Genomic DNA, 17,302 nt, shown 5'->3' with positions numbered 1-17,302 from the left:
CTCGTTACGGTAATTACGATATGGCGTGAACGCAGCAAAACTCTGATTATGGAAAAGATACCTTTTGTCGAACGTGGCGGCGTCGCGTGTAGTTAGGACACTGTTACACAAATTACATTTGCAGAAAGCACACACTTTATCAAAATAAGCCTAAAATGCAAAATAATAAGCTATTTTCAATGTCCATGTCCAAAAGCATAAACAAAATTTGAGAAGTTGTATTTATTGTACTCAGTTGTAAAAATTTTGAAAATTACATATTTGTTAATTTATCACTTTATTCATTGTTTTATATTTAATTTTTTTGTAAAGCCATAATTTTGTTATGGTACTAATTCATATGTTTGCTATTTGCAATAGTTATTGTATTTAAAAAAAAAACTACGGTAAGTTTGATCCTCAAATATTACTGTAATTATCAATATGATATTAATACATGGAACCCACAACAATTAAAAAACAAACATTTTGTTCTTGTTTTTTAATTTGTAAATAACGACAGATTTCAGTGATATTTTGACCCATGAGCTAGGAAATGTCCCTGTTTTCATTTCAGAAATCTCGTCACCTTAGCAATGAGGCAATAAAAAATCAATTTAAATAAAGTATCAAACGCAAGTAGTCATATGATTTCATTAAACAAAACTGTTAAAATACATAAAGTATTATAAACACTAGAGCTAACGTCCGTTACGCATTATAACAAATGCCTGCAGAGCAGAGGGCGTCAACGGCCTGACGATTGCTTTTACACTTTACTGCACGATCTAATCCTTGTTTAAATTTGACTAAACAACATTTAATCTTAATCTTCAATATTTGGCCATTTATTTACGACAGAAATGCTACAGGTACTGTAATTTTTTGAATATGTGGACACTACAACATGTAAACTCAGAGTAAGAATTTGAGCTTTTAATTTGAAATCGCGATAAACATATTGAAAAAGATATTAATGCATTCTCTTGTGTTTGCGTAAGTTTATAAATGATTTACCTTAAAAATCTAATGAAATGGCGCATGTTGCATTCCCAGATGAAAGTTATAATAAACCCAAACTCAACAATTGTTTTGTATGAATTATGATTTCAAATGTGTTTGGAAAACGGTCTAATAATGCGTTTCATGTATTCTCGTTGATGTAATGTGCCACTTCCGGTATTTTGCTGGTTAGTTATTTGACACGACCAAAAAGAAATTAAGGATTTTTAAAAATCGAGTAGTTAAACTGAATCAAGGAATTGTGACAGCCCTACAAATCATACACAACAATATCAATTCACCACATTATAGTTATGATAAACACAAATACCTACACCTTTCAGTCACAGTGAGCACTTCTTGGTTTATACTAAGCTAATGAGATTTTCTACCCTGTAAATCTGTATTTAGTATATTTATTGAGCCATTTTCATTAATGGGTCACTCGCCGGCCCCCACAGTGTCGACAAAACCTGACCCGCACTCTCACACAGCTGAATACGTCCCAGAGGTCAACTGCGGTCACAAAGATAAGCTATCATTCATCATTGTGGCAGGCGGCGCTCCTGAATTAAGCTCTTGGTACAGTTATAACCAGAGGAAGAGGTTCCATATCAGCGCTAAACAAAGCCGTCTCAGTGATAGCGGGGTCAGCGGGAGCATGTGAGCAAGAATCTTAAGCTCTCCTGCTCATTTGACCTGCTCTCCTTTCAAACATGATCACTCCGCATTCATTCAGCTTTTATATAAAACAAGATCTGCTATGTTGTAAAGCAGCCTTGAGAAAGAGGTCACTGTGTGTGTTTATGTGCTTGTCTAGATTTTACAATGTATGTAAAGTGAAAATGTTTGAAAAGGTCCTCACAAATATAGTGAAACCACTTTAAAAAGGCTAATAAAAGAGGGAAATAATGTTGTTTTCAAATCTAATAATGCCAAAAGGCATCCTTATATCTAAATATATCTACTATTTTGTATTCACTTTAGTATCCCATGAGGCTATGGTGGAGGAGTCATCATTGGCAACTGCAGCATGGCTGACATTGCAGGTCAAATGACAACACAACACTTCAGAGGTTGTATAATCAAAATATATTCATTATGCATTAGTATGCATAACAGTTATTTTATATGAAATTTTATATGATTTATATAAAATTTAAATAAGCCTCTATACTGTATGTTCACCAAGACAGCATTTATTTGATCAAAAATACAATAAAACAGTAATATTTTGAAGTGTTACTACTATTTAAAATATATATTTTTATATAATATATTATGTATTCATTCCTGTCATAGCAAAGCTGAATTTCTCGCAGTAATTTACTGTTTTTTTTTTTACAATGTAAATGCGTTTACAGTCACATTTTACCAATTTAACAAGTCTTCAACGAATAAAATGATTAATTAAAAAGAAAAAAGAAAAAACCTAACAAAAATAAATATATTACTAGGGCTGCCCTCAACTAAAGATTTTTCTGGTCGACTAGTTGTTGCTAGTTTTAAGCATTAGTCGACTATTAGTCGCATTTTTCTAGGTTTACATTACTACATACATCTTTCAGAAAAAAAGCCATATTTAAGGCTGATGAATGATAGGTGAGCGTTTGCATGTCCTGCTCGATGCACCATATTACCACATAGACCAGCCGTTAACGAACTGTCCATCACAGATTGCGTGACTTTGCCACTTCCTGTGGATTTTTGTTTTCTGTGACTAAGCGACTAGTAAAATTTTGGTTTACCAAGCCTCATTCCTTAAATATAACTGACCTCAACCTTTATATATACATAGAGAGAGAGAGAAATAGAGTACATTTTGGAGTTCAAGTTGAAGTCATTCCGAATATATAGTGTATATATTTTTGTGAGCTTGTGTGTAAAAGCAGTGCTGCGTGTGCATTGACAGCTGATCTTAGCATGGGCAGCACAGTTCATCTGTAAAGGATACAGCCCTTAATGAGGTGAGTAAAACAGCTGCTCTCTGCACCACTAAATTTAGGCAGTCAAAATCACACACGCATAAACATGTGCACGCACAAATACGCACACGCCGGCAGTGCTGGCGCAGCATAATTAAAATATTATTCATTGCATTTGATTTGCAGTTAAGGTTAAATGGTTGCAAATTATTTATTCCTCAATTAAACAGCACATGTGCAAAGGTGAACGCCATTAAATTGTAAATACATGTGTCAACAGTTTTTTCCCCCATTTTTTTAGCAGTGCGGCATTATTAAATGGAAATTGTGCCCGTGGCGGAAACTAAAATTTGACCCAGGTGAAAATACAAATGAACCCAGCTGTCATTTGCAAAACACAGGCATTTCATGAATGCAGGAATTATAGGAAACAGCTGCCATGTAGTGAATAGACAATCCATGATACTGACAATTCAACACTCAACTCAAGGTCCACAGACTCTCATGGAAAATGAAACTAGTAGGTGTTAATCTTATCTGTGCATGGATATATCTATTCAGACTGAGCATTGCATTCAAAAAAGTTTTTCAAAAAAGACTGGGCAACTGATAAATTTGTTAAAGGATACTCCAGATGAAAAGAACTGTTAAAAAACTTAATGCTACACTTACTCAATTTACATAACACAATGTTTGTCAGCACAATTAACTATAAAACAGCAATAACTGCGCAAATTTACCTTAATATAGGCCTACTGTGATGTCTGCAGTGCTAGAGGCAGTACTCCAGTTTCCCAGCGTGCCACCAATGAACAACTTATTAAAATATTCTGACAGTGCCACAACACCATACTGAAACTACATCAAGGACAAAATAATCACCAGTGAAATCATTAATAAGCTGAAATCATTCAAACGAATGAGAATCATACTCATTAAAATCCTTATTTCTTCCCATCTCAATAATTCAGAGTGCATCTCAGCCTTCAAAAGTTAAGTCTTTCCACCATTGTGTGTAAACAGGGAATAAAATATGGATAAAAGAAAAGTTTGGATTTATAAAATAAATGAACATGCATTAAAGATGTACTAAATTGATCAAAAGTGTCAAGACATTTATAATGTTAAAAATAAATTTCTATTTAAAACAAATGATGAACTTTCTATTCATCAAAGAATCAATGAAAATATTAAGAAGCAAACTTCTCTTCATGAAATCAATTTTGCGTTGCATCATAGAAATAATTTGCATTTTAAAATCTATTAGAATAGAAAACTGTTATTTGAAATCCTACTAACATTTCTGTTTTAACTATATATTTGCTCAAATAAATGCAGCCCTGCTAAGCATACGAGACTTATTTCAGAAACTTTCAGAGACTTATTCCGTGTCCTGAATTTGGCACTAGACTTAAATCTACCGAGAGCACGAATCCTTCTCAAACCTGGGCAGGAGACAGATAGAGGTAATCAGAATATATATCCTGTTCTTCTCAATCTCTCTCTGCCTCACTCATACGCACATCAGCGGGAGCCAGAGTTTGATCAGTGGCAGGCGCGCACTTCCTTAAAGGCTGCCTAATCTGAGGGAGTCAGGTGTTTGTACCTTCTGCCAAAGCTTTGGCGGAAAAGTGGAGCCGCGCAATCTGACAATGCTCCTCTGACACAGTTGCCTAGCAACGGTGAAGCTTGGGGTCTCAAGCTGATGGTCTCAAGCAGGATTTATCATCTCTGACGACTTTTATTTGATCTAGACAGATTAACGGGCCCTGCGAGGAGCGGAGGACACACAGGCGTATAAAACCCCCCTCCATAAACACATATTCGAGCATGAACAGCAGGCACGGATAACAGATGTAGCCTATGTCGCTGGCAAGAGAAGACAGGGAAACGAGAGTTACCTTTCCTAAGATCTCTCTCGCTTTCCTTGAGATCTTATACATTCGGCAGTCGCCTTTTGCTGCCAAGTGCGGCTGATTTTGAGGAGATGAGAGCTCTGGTCTTGGCGTGGTGTGATGAGCTGTTGGGAGACTAATTGCGGAGTGTAATCTGCTCTGATTAGCGGGAGAGGAGCGGGCAGGTGTGAGCGCACACACACGCGCACACACATCGGCTCGGGCCGACGCAGCTGCAGCCTGACCGCGTGCCAGATAAACAAAAGGCATGAGGCCGAGGCCACGATAGCACACACGCAAACACACGGTCTCCGTCGCCTATCCTCTGCTAATTAACCACCAACACACCTATCACACTTAACTGCCTGCCATATGTTTACATCCAGATGAGTTTTCATCTCAGCCACCTTCCCAGGAGCGCAATTCACATCCAATTCTAAAGCGGCAGTGACAAACTATTTAGGAGCGTGCGCGGGATGCGGGCAGCGCATACATCTTGTTTAGATTTCTGTAGTGTTGTCCTGGGCTAGGAAAAGCGCAGGAAAACACATGCTGTGCTTGAGTCAGCAGGATCTGGGGCTGGCGCATTAAGTTATCACGCCTCGCTATCCCTGCCCACAGCTGACACAGGCAATTAGAGCTGAGGTTAATATCACGCAGCCACGGACCAAAAAAATGCATATCTCCCTATCCCATCGCTCTGAAGGAGAAACGCAGGGTCCTCGCGGAATTAGTGCTGGGGTAGCACACGCGAGGCCTGGGAAGCATTCTGTGGCCTTGGTGTAACCTTGAGGTACAACTGCTTGGTTCTATACCAGGGATGAGGCAAAACTGCCACCAAAATTAACAAAATCTAAGATAAGGGGCCAAAAAATGCCCCTATACAGAATTAAAGTGAAGCGTAAATATAAATGCCAAGTTCTGTCATGAAACTCTAGATTGTGCAGGCTCATGGGTCGTTAACACAAACTGATGATATTCTCAACTACTTGGCACAACATACAACCCGCAAGATCCATTTTCCTGCAGAGTTTAGCTCCAACCTTGATCAAACTCACCTGCCTGTTACTTTCTAGTGATTCTAAAGACCTTGATTAACTTGTTCAGCAGGGTTGCCAGGTTTTCATAACAAAACCCGCCCAATTGCTACTCAAAACTAGCCCAATCATGTTTCGAGGGGAGTCCCCCATTAAAAATTGCATTATAGGGAATAAAATACACATTTTTTTTGTCGGACGTCCCTTGGTAAATTCATATTTCAGGGGCTAAATATAGTGTTATTGGGGTCGCTTCAACCCACGGACACTACCAGTGGCAACAGTGTACAAGTAGCCCAATTCCACGGGAAAACCGCAGACTTGGCAACACTGTTGTTTAGGTGTGCTTGTTTAGGGTTTGAGCTGATATTGTGGGCAAGAGTTAAGAACCCCTGCACTGCATGTTGCAGCACACTTTCAGAGTTCTCTGAAACCCTCCACCTCCTTAGCTCCACCTGTATAGATCTGCTATGGGTTATTATATATGCTATTTGTGCAGCCGCAGTCTTAAATACTCACAGCACCATATTGGTGTATGTATTAGCAGTAACAATTTCCTGTAGTTGTTTTGCAGCAACAGCAATAATCTACAACAACAGCAATAACCAACAGCAGCAGCAGCAATTCAGGATTATGCATTTTTTTTATTAGAACCAGTATTATAACCAAATTACACAAGTTTCTGTTGAATTTATGAATGCAACGGCCAGTCGCCACTGAAAATGCCAAAGTTTTGTTCAGCACAACGTACAAACTGCAAACATTATGCAGTTAGGAGATTCATTTTTCAGTGTAGACAGATTTGGTTATATTACATATTCTATAACAGTAGTTTTATGCACATAACTTATTCCCAGTTTGAATAAGTTTTTTCATGGTACTAAAATAACAAATATAAGTCTCGACTTTCTAATGCAATAAACATTAACTAACCCATTATTGGCTCTTAGCTTGTTTAGTCAAAAATCTTAAAGGGGTCATCGGATGCCCATGATATGATTCGTTAGGGTCTTAATGAGAAGTCTATAACATACTTTAAAATTTCTCAGTGACAGTGTAAAAAACACCCTTTTTACCTTGTCAAAATCAGCTTTTTTCAGAGCAAGCCGTTTTCTTGCATTTGCCTTTAAATGCTAATGAGCTCTGCTCATCCCGCCCCCCCTCTTCTGTGGGGTGACGAGCAGTACTGCTTACTTTAGCTGCGAAACCTGCTAACTAGCACATTATTAGGAAAGACACCTTGCAAAGATTCATAAATGACCCATTTAATCATTATCACAATATCAAAAGCCTAACCCTTGATAGGTTTTTTCATTTTATAATTTATATACTTTGTGTACAGTAGGCTGTTTACATTATGCATTTGTTGTGTAAATACTACAGTAAGTACATGCATCTTTGAGCAGCATCAAACAGTCAGTAGTCTATAGTATTCTGACTGACTGAAAAAACATAACTGCATGAAGAAGTAAAGAGCAGAGCAGAGCATCTGTGGTTAAAAAGTTTTTTTTGTTTTTTTTAAGAAAACGACAGATTGTTTCACTAGATAAGTCCGTTATTCTTCAGCTGGGATCATGTAGAGCCCTTTGAAGCTGCATTGCAACTGCAATTTGGACCTTTAACCCATTGATCCCCACTGAAGTCAACTATATAGAGAAAACTCCTGGAATGTTTTGCTCAAAAACCTCTTTTCGACTGAAGAAAGAAAGACATGAACATCTTGGATGATACAGGGGAATTTTTAGTTCTGGAATAAACTAATCCTTTAAATTTAAGTATTGGACATAAAAGACACAAAGATACAGTAATTCTAAAAATGTCCCTAATAAAGGTAAAAAATAAAATCTCCTGAATCAACTCTAGGGAGCAAATATCAGTTAATTTCTGTCCGTGTATCTACACACAACCGCTAAACCAAGAGTCTTAACCTTCTAGAGCAAGGTGAAGGGCATAAACCGAAAGAAGACGTGACGGCGATGTTTACTGTGCTCCGGTTCACTTAATCTCTGTGTCAGACGACAATTTATACATGTCATTCCATTACCACACCATAAACTGTCCCCAGTGAAACGCTGCCCTGCTAATCAGCTCCCTCACAAACAGAATTAGATTTCCAATTGAATTTGTTTCGGCCTGGAAAAATATGACAAACCGCTAGGACAATGCAGCCCGATGGCCATGGAAGGGCGGTTTTCTTTTGATAATCAAGTTAAAACAAAACATAGCACGAGGGAGCGCTTTCACGTAGCGCTCTGGCGTGGAAAGTGTTTGCAGAGAGGGGAACGAATCTACATTCCAAACAGACAATGGCTGGCCAGAGGTCCGTCTCTTTATTTTCCCTTTGGCGTGTGTTGTCGAGGCATCTGAAGACCTGTGGCTCTTTCACTTATCTTTAGCAAACACTGGCGGAGGCTGACTGTCACAAGCCCAAAGTTTGTTCTTGTTGATAATGTCATGGCAACACAGGGAACGGGAAAACTGCACTCCAGCTGGGATGGTGGCAAACACGCTAAAAGCACACTAAAAAGCAAGAACGACTTCAGAGGCGTTTTTGTGTTGCTACCAAAAACATGAAAATGTGAAGCCAGCGATTTGGAATGACAATGACATTTTAGAATCAACTGCGTCCATTTTTTATGAAAAAGTTATTAAACCATTTTATTATAACATATATTTTGATATACATTCTGAAAAGTTTTTGAACAGTAAGATTTTTAATGTTTTTTAAAGAATTCTCTTCCACTCACCAAGCCTGCATTTATTCGATCCAAAATTAGCGAAAGTAGTAATGTTGTGAAATATTTTTACTATTTGAAATAACTCCTTTCTATTTGAATATATTTTAAAAATTAATTTATTCCTGTCATCAAAGCTAAATTATCAGCATCATTACTCCAGTGTCACATGATGCTGTTCAAGAAACATTTATTATTATTATTCTTAATATTTAAAACAGCTGAGTAAATTTTTTTCAGGATTCTTTGGTGAATAGAAAGATTCAAAGATCAGTATTTATCTGAAATAAAAAGCTTTTGTAACATTATACACTATACCATTCAAAAGTTTGGAGTCAGTATAAGGTTATATTTGTTTTTGGCAAAAAAAAAGAAAATAAAGACATGTATATGTTACAACAATCTATTCATCAAAGAAACCTGAAAAAATAATTCTGTAATTATGCTGTGTTCAACATAATAATAAATGTTTTTTATCAGCAAATCAGAATATTAGAATGATTTCTGAAGGATCATGTCACTGGAGTAATGATGCTAAAAATTCAGCTTTGAAATCACAGGAATAAATTACATTTTAAAATATATTCATATAGAAAGCAGTTATTATAAATTGTAAAAAATATTTCAAAATTTTACTGTTTTTGCTGTCCTTTTAATTAATTAAATGCAGACTTGGTGAGCAGAAGAGACATCTTTGAAAATACATTAAAAATCTTACTGTTCAAAAACTTTTGACTGGTAGTGTAATTAATATTTTTTAATTAATAATTAATTGTAATTAATATTTTAGATAATTTTTAGTTTTAAAATGATCGTCTTTTCATGAATTTGGCAGTGACACAAAAAATTTATCTTGCTTGCCACAATATCTCTTAAATGCAAAAAGAGGAAAATAGTTTTAATATTTTTAATTTACTGTTTCTCCAAAAAATACACTTATCTTCCTCATCAAACTGCTAAATAAATTCCTAAACAAACCAATTTTCTAAAAAGAAATTCGATATTAGGTTACTGGACATGAACCTGGTCCATTTTTGTGCTGGACGAAAACTTCACTGCTAAACTAGCAAGTATCTTATTTTTTATAAAGAACTACTGTAAGAGGTTATGAAACGTTTTCCTCATCGAAAAGGACAACAGTGCTCATTTTAAATGCTCTTCGAAGCATTTAATTCCCACATTATCACAGAGAAACCTCAAATTCCAGCAGACAAATCATCTGTATGCAAGATGAAGCACATTTCTTCAAGATCTGCAGAAGAGACCGTGAGAGAAAAGCTGTCTAGGGTCATTAGTAGGGTTTCAAAGTCACTCTGCCCTCTGACAGAGAGCGTTTGACAGGTGCTGCCGAGGCAAAGCTTGCCGCAGGAGAGAGAAATGATACCGTCCTGATTAGATCGTCCACCTTAGGGAAGGTGCTGATGCACAGAAATTCACAGAGAGGAAGAGGAGGCCGAGGGTGGTGGGGGTGAAAGAAAGAAAAACTAGAAGTGCAAAATAGAAGAGCTGTCAAATGTGCAACGATTCTTCCCCCACGTCGCACTGTCCCTCCTCTGGTGTGGTCTGGTGCGTCAACCCCAGCGGAGACGCCTCAGTGCGACGTGTCAGTCAACAGACCCCTATCCTCGTGCCGTTCACAAAACTGTCAAACTCTGCCAGCGTGTTACTACCACATCAACGTTTGAGAAAGTAAACCGCTCGTGTAATCCAGCGAACCGAGATTCGCACTTGTTAACCGGGAATGGCTCCCAGAGCACTCCAAGCCCTCTCCCAATCAAGAACCGATCCTCATCTGGCATTTCATTAAACTCAAACAAGCATTACAATGCATTGGCTCACACGAAAGCGGAGTAATTCGAGGGGTTAGGCTCATCAGCGCTGGCCGCTTCTCTAAAGTCATTAATGAGGGCTCAGGCCAGGCTCAGGGCTTTCCACGAGTCACTAACACTTCTACAACCCCTCTTCATCTGATGAGCTCGTTCATAAAGCCTAAGGAGCCGGGATGCCGCTTTAGAAACGGTCCCCTTTTCCAGACTAAATGAACAGTTATTGAGTGAAAACAGGTCAAGTGGACTGGGGGCACACTGCTAAGTAAAGCTAAAGAGAAAAGTGTTATAGAGGGGAAAAAAAAGAGACGAGCAGAGCGCGTAAGCGTGAAAGCAGAGGCGGACTGGCTGTTGCTCAGCTTCTATGGGAAGTGGTGGCGGCACAGAACGAGGTGATTTGCACATTAAAAGCAGCAAATGTAGCGCAGCTTTGAGGAAGCCACCAGCAAAGAATTTACACTCTCTAAATAAATAAAGCACGTTGACAAAAAAAACTCTGATAAAACACTTTCGCTTGAGTAGTAAATCGATGCAGAGTCAGTGCCTGGATGTCAACAATGTTTTGAATGTGTTTTGACACTGAGAGGTGACAGTCATTCACTGAAGACACATTCTGCCTTGGGCTTGTGATTGGGCGCAGGATGTGTGTGTGCGTGTGTGACGAATAGAGAGAATGATACAAACCATAGTGCGCTGAAAATGAAGCTGAGAGCCACCCCGCTGCACAAGAGCCCTGTAAAATACAGTTGTTTATATGCTCGACAGCAGGGCTGTGCCCTCCCTGACAGAACAAAAATGAAAGCAATATCAATGAAATATGACACTGATGATAGATCGGGAGAGGAGATGGAAATGACTCGATTCTCCCGAGTTTTCCGAATGAGATCCGGCCTGCGAGGATGTGTTCAAGCTGAACTCTGAGATGGCTTGCACTTGTCAGGTTTCTCAAACAATCAGGGCATCAGCTCCACTGGGAGTTGTTTGAAATGAGCAGAAAACTCAGCAGGTTTGCATGAAGCCCACGGCGGAAGTGCGGTGCTCTTAATAAACCGCCTCTGAAGGCTACGGCTAGATCCGAAAACCACTTATTCCAACTGAATAAAACGCTGCCGAATGTTCCAATCAACTACGTTCGATGTTTTTCCTGACTCCTACATGACCTGTATGCGTATCTGTGTTTGAAAATGCGTGTGTCCCTATGTCCTTCGGCGACCGTTCCTTCCTATAAGCAGGAATAGACCGTGTCCAGTGGTTATATAGAAAGAGTTCTCAATGCCCTTGATGCCTGCAGAACAGAGGACAATAGGATCAGTCTGAACAATGCAAGCCCTCTTAACAACACTGATCCACTAGGCCCAGAACCACAGCCCACAGCCCAGAACACACAAAGCCACCAGTACTTCAACGCAGATGAGAAACACATGACGACTTCTCATTTGAAACTATTTATAAATCTAACGTTAATGTATTTTAAGAAGAATCATATATATACAGTTGAAGTCAAAAGATTACATACACCTTGCAGAATCTGCAAGATGTTATTTATTTTACCAAAATGCATGTTATATTTTATTTAGGACTCACCTGAATAAGATATTTCACATAAAATACATTTACACATAGTCCACAAGAGAAAATAGTCGAATTTATAAAAATGACCCTGTTCAAAAGTTTACATACACTTACTTGATTCTAAATACTGAATTGTTACCTGAATTATCCACAGCTGTGATTTTTTTTTTTTAGTGATAGTTGTTTATGAGTCCCATGCTTATCCTGAACAGTTAAACTTCCTGCTGTTCTTCAAAAAAATCCTTCAGGTCCCACAAAAGTTTTTTCAGCATTTTTGTGCATTTGAACCCTTTCCAACAACTGCTCTGAGGGACTCATATACAACTATTACAGAACGTTCAAATGCTCAATGATGCTCCAGAAGGAGACACAATGCATTAAGTTGGGTAAATTTCACTGATTTTGTCTTCTGGGAAACATGTACGTATCTTCTGTAGCTTCTGAAGGGCAGTACTATATGAAAAAAAAATATTTAGGCAAAATAAGAAAAATGTACACATTCTGTGCAAAAGTTTTTGCAAAAGAATGCTGAAAAAACACAGAATTTGTGTGACCTGAAAGATTTTTCTGAAGAACAGCGGGCAGTTTTACAGTTCAGGACTCATGAACAACTATCACTTAACAGAAAAACACAGCTGTGAATCATTCAGGTAACATAACAGTATTAAGAATCAAGTGTATGTAAACTTTTGCACAGGGTCATTTTTTATAAATTCAACTATTATTTTTTGTTGAGGACTATGTGTAAATGTCTTTAATGTGAAATATCTTATTTGGGTCAGTACTTGTGTATGATCCCTTTTATTTTGGTCAAATAATTAACATTTTGCAGATTCTGCAAGGTGTATGTAAACTTTTGACTTCGACTCTATAGAAACCGGATCACTCTAGAGTCCATTTATGAATATAAGTCTGTTTTTGCTTTTTGCCTTTTTTATAATGCAGCATGCAGAAGTTGAATGTCACTTAGAAAAATAATACCTCCTAAGTATCGCCTTCATGTCTGCAGCACAAACACTGTGGAACCAGTTCCGCTCTAAAGGTTAAGACTTAGTTCTAGGGATTTGAACAAACCCCTAACATTAATTATAAGCTATAAAAAGTGTGAAGTGTTCACAAACACATAGTTCTGAAAGGATCTGAGCGTTCCTTAAAGCTCTGACAATTACACTCTGTAAGCCACAGTAAGGAGCCGCTGCAGTCAGTGAGCATTTTGGGGCACAATCCTCCATTGTGCCTGCAGCACAGGGCCTTTTGACCCAGGTGTGAACTTGAGTGTCAATACCATTCTAGAGTCTGTTATTATTTGATCGGCAGCGGTCGGCTGGGGACATAATTCCAGTGCATTGGAGAGCCGGTCGTGCACTCATACTGGACCTAAGTGGCCAGCCATTTCAGCGGCAGCCACACTTCTCATTTTTCTCTGCTGGAAGCCTAAGTGTTTACATCAAATTTACAGTTACTTTTCCCTCCCGTGCAACCAGAGAGGCACCAAAAATAAGGAAAGGCTGTGCAAAAAAAAAAAAAAAAAAAAAAAATGGGAAAAATACGAGAACATGTGGTTTAGAAGTTAATTTTAGATTAAAATGAAAAATTCAAAACATGGCTTTGTAGCTTACTCTTTTTTAGGCAGAGCTCAGCAAGCGGTAAATGCGCTTCCCAGAGGTACTGCTGCCAAGGGTCTATCATTCATTAGGCTGCCACCATCATCACATGCATTCCAGACACTTAATCACTAGGATAGAGATAAAATAAAAAGCTTGAAGGTCACCAGGGGAAGAGAGCGATAGAGGGGAGATAGCACAGAGGGGTGAAGATGTATGGCCTCATTTTGATTGAGGACGTGACGCTTTCAGTCACACGCGACAGAACACCCGATGAGGAGATGCGTTTTGACTGGAGACCTTTATCACAGACTCCAACGGTTTGCCGAGCTACACATCACAAGGAAACGGCCCTGGAGAATTCAGCTGCAAATCGCAAGCGAAAACATTTAATAGGACTATCTGAATCTACCCTCTTCCGTATTCACTTTACGCTCTGGAAGACGAACGACAGTAAAGCGTTCAGCAAAACTCCGAATCTGAACCGTCATGCATATTTCCCATTCTTTCCCATCAGGTGTTTTTTTTGCCTGTCTACTCCTCTGATGTTTTGACATATTTCTCTGCCTCGTCGAGCGCTCGTCTCAGATTTGCCGTGCTGTTTAATGTTCATGAGGGGCGGCGCAAAACCCCGTCCGTTGACAACCCACTGGCTGTTGTTACAAGATCTCAAACAGACAAAGAAGACGAGGTGCACCGCTGAGGAGCCCCACACTCCACTGCCTCAAAATAAAAAGCGTCTTGACCTCCTCGGCAGCCAGCTTCACCTCTCAACTGTGACGGACGGACGGCGCCCTAGTCTCGTCCCGCGGCCCAGCGTGCTTAAATAATGCCGGCTCTCTGCACGCCCCGGGCCAACAGCCACCCACCATACTGGGAAACTTCTGATGCTTAATCTGCTGAAATGCAAATGTGCCAAATGAGAGATGGGGTCCTGAAGGAGAGCCTGCCATGCTGAGAGTGTAAACGGACACGGGTAAACCCTCCTCTAAGACTGCACCGACAACCAAATCAAAACTATACGAGTCACTTTTCGCATTTGAATTTGAAAGGGTGTGTGGAGGGGCATACAGTTTTGCTCGAGGATATTGGATCTTTCAAGAGACTTTGTTCGCATGCCGTGATGACAACGGCGGTGCGCACCAACTGAGGAGAAATTGTCAAGGCAACATGTATTGAATTTCACAAAAGTTCAGAGCAAAGTGATTTCCCTCCCCTCACCAAACCTCCCGCCGAAGACGAAACAAGCGATCCACGACACATCCTCTTACTTTAAAGAAAACAAGCGGCTGACACATTTCCTGCCAACAGGCCCTTTCCTCAGATAACACAAGACTCCCGTCAACAGGAAGCCCTTTCACCGGCGGCTCTGCCTCCCTTCGGCACGTCACACAAAACAGCTCCTCAACCCCAGCCCCCACAGCCTCCCCTCCAACTGTTGAGGAAAAACTTGCAGGGGATGCTTGCTAAAACCAGAAGACTTAAAAGTGTGGGCTGAAGTCCTTCAAATGCTCTTGGTCTGAGAGGCAGCGTTTTAACAGCCTCAACAATACTCCTGAAATCAATTAACGTGCAGCCGGTGGTATCAACATTACACACAGCCTGCCATTACATCAGATCCCACAAATAGCTCTGGCCAGACAGATGGACAACGTTATGGTCTGTGCAAACCACAGGAAAGGGTTGCACACAAAAGCACAAACATGCCCTCTAGGCACGGGTCAACGCTTTAGATTTGTTAAAAGCCTCCAGATCTCGCGCGCTCACCAGAAGTTTACACGAGTGAGTGCACGAGCGCCGTAACGACGTATAAAGGATTTGAGGAAAGTTTGTAAAAAGCAAAGCAGAACTCACGTTAAGTGCAGAGTGCATTTGAAGAGCGGTGAGAGAAGAAAACCTGAGGCAACCTTCGTAAGGCAGGGGCTGTACTGTTTGAGCAGCTGCTAATAGGAGAACTGGCAGAAGAGAGAGAGCGAGTGAGCGAGCAGACGCTTTCTGCAGGCTGCTGTGATGACATGCAGGCTTTTTTCCTTTTTTTTAGTAAGGGGGCTTATCTTTGTCTCTATGGTAACTGTGTCTCTGGGTGGTTATTAGAAACCCTGAACTTCCTGTGCATCTGCAGGATCAGCCAATCACACGCCGTGTTTTCATAGGCGGAGATAGCTCGTGCTATAGGCAGCGAAGAGCGGCCACATGAGGGGGCCATGGAAACAGAGGGTCAGGGAAAACTTAGAGCGCGGCACGACACGCCAGTTTGCATAAAACAGCCTGAAACTGTCTTCATTGTGCTCTGCGTATTTATAGAAACATCTAGCGACTAGACTAAAGTAGGTTGTAAATCCTAGAGCTCATTTTTTCCTCTGCTCCACAAGCTTTTTCCAAAAGGGACATTGCCATCAAGGTATTTCAGTATTTTTGAGGACGAAAATGGAAACTGTTGTGGAAAACACAAACTCAGCATCTCAGATTCCCAGAAAGAACTTGCCATAGCACTGTGGTAAAGAGACTTGCAGACAGACAACCACAGAAAGCTCAGAGCTCAGCAGAACGACCAGAGTTACAACAGTCCAGCTCTAATGACAATAAATCCACGGGATATGCTGTGTACTGTTCGCTGTGGATGAGCAGAACTTAATGCTCATGAATGCAAATGAACAGAGAGAAAGGGGGATTACAGTTGCAAAGCAAAAAGCTGATACGGAGCATGCATCTAGGACAGGACTTTCAGCTGTTGTGCACAAAAAAGACAGCTGAACTGAAGAGCTGCAACTTCAACCTATCATATTACAATGAGAAAGCTTAGTCTTCCCAGCATAAATCGGAAACTAGAAATGAGCCAATAGTAAAAAACAAAACAAAACAACATCTTTGCAGAGAGGAGTAGGAACAGACTTTCTGAGTGTTTACAGGAAGAACACGCTACATACACAAACACACACACAAGTGCTCACTGCATAGTTTTCCAGTAGTCTCTCTGTCTCCTTGGTTTAAGCAAGTGAAACCGTTTGGAGCGATGTGGCTCACTTCTTCCCCGCGCTGACTTGTTTTCCACCCAGCGAGCACATTCGAACTTCACTCAGTGGCTGCTTTATTTAACGCTGCATTTGTTGACAAGTCTCGGAGCAAAGTTCCTCACGCAGAACCCTGGGTGCTGAACTCGAGAACATCAAACACAAACAATACCGACCAGAACAGAGTGCCCTACCCCCTGAGGGCAAGATGTTACTTCGTCGGCACCAAGAAAAACATAAACCGAGGGAACGACCCCCGAGGCACGCTCAGCGAGGGACGGTCTAGACCTCTTCCAGCACTGTTTACAGCTGCAGTGACTTCCATTCCTCAGTGACAGGAGCGTGCCCTCTTTCCTGTCTCTGCTGTCACAATATTTCATCTGGCGTAAGTAGCACATGTCCCATACGTAACTAGACTCACCAGCCCCTGAGCTCCCAGCGGTGTCTATATAGCCCGCGAACGCTCTCGCACGCCGGCTGACTCCTGACAAAACAGAAAGCCCTGATAGATTACAGCAAGAATGATCAATCACACACAAACCTTTTAATCCAGATCGTCCCCTGATTGGCTGCCTCCGCATGAGCTCCAGATTTTTAAATCCGACTGGTTAATCCCTCCATTTCTCTCAGATTCAGTATTTCAGCAGTGACCACAGTGGGCTCTAACATTCACTTGGCTTTTTTCTCTCCCTCCCTCTTTCTCTCTCTCTCTTTGC

At 40.3% G+C, this 17,302-nt stretch overlaps 1 protein-coding gene across 1 annotated transcript in view; it reads right to left on the bottom strand.

Moving 5' to 3' along the window:
• Positions 1-17,095, bottom strand: part of foxn3 (forkhead box N3) — a 115,692-nt gene extending 98,597 nt beyond the window's left edge. The window contains 1 exon segment of the mRNA XM_051132895.1: positions 16,527-17,095. The gene's annotated coding sequence lies outside the window, so the exon portion shown is untranslated.
• Positions 17,096-17,302: the final 207 nt, after the last annotated feature.

The sequence above is a fragment of the Labeo rohita genome, chromosome 17 (genome assembly GCF_022985175.1).
Source record: "Labeo rohita strain BAU-BD-2019 chromosome 17, IGBB_LRoh.1.0, whole genome shotgun sequence".
In the NCBI taxonomy this organism is placed as follows: Eukaryota; Metazoa; Chordata; class Actinopteri; order Cypriniformes; family Cyprinidae; genus Labeo; species Labeo rohita.
The sequence above is the reverse complement of the archived record's forward strand: the minus strand, read 5'-3'. Positions and strand labels throughout refer to the sequence as shown.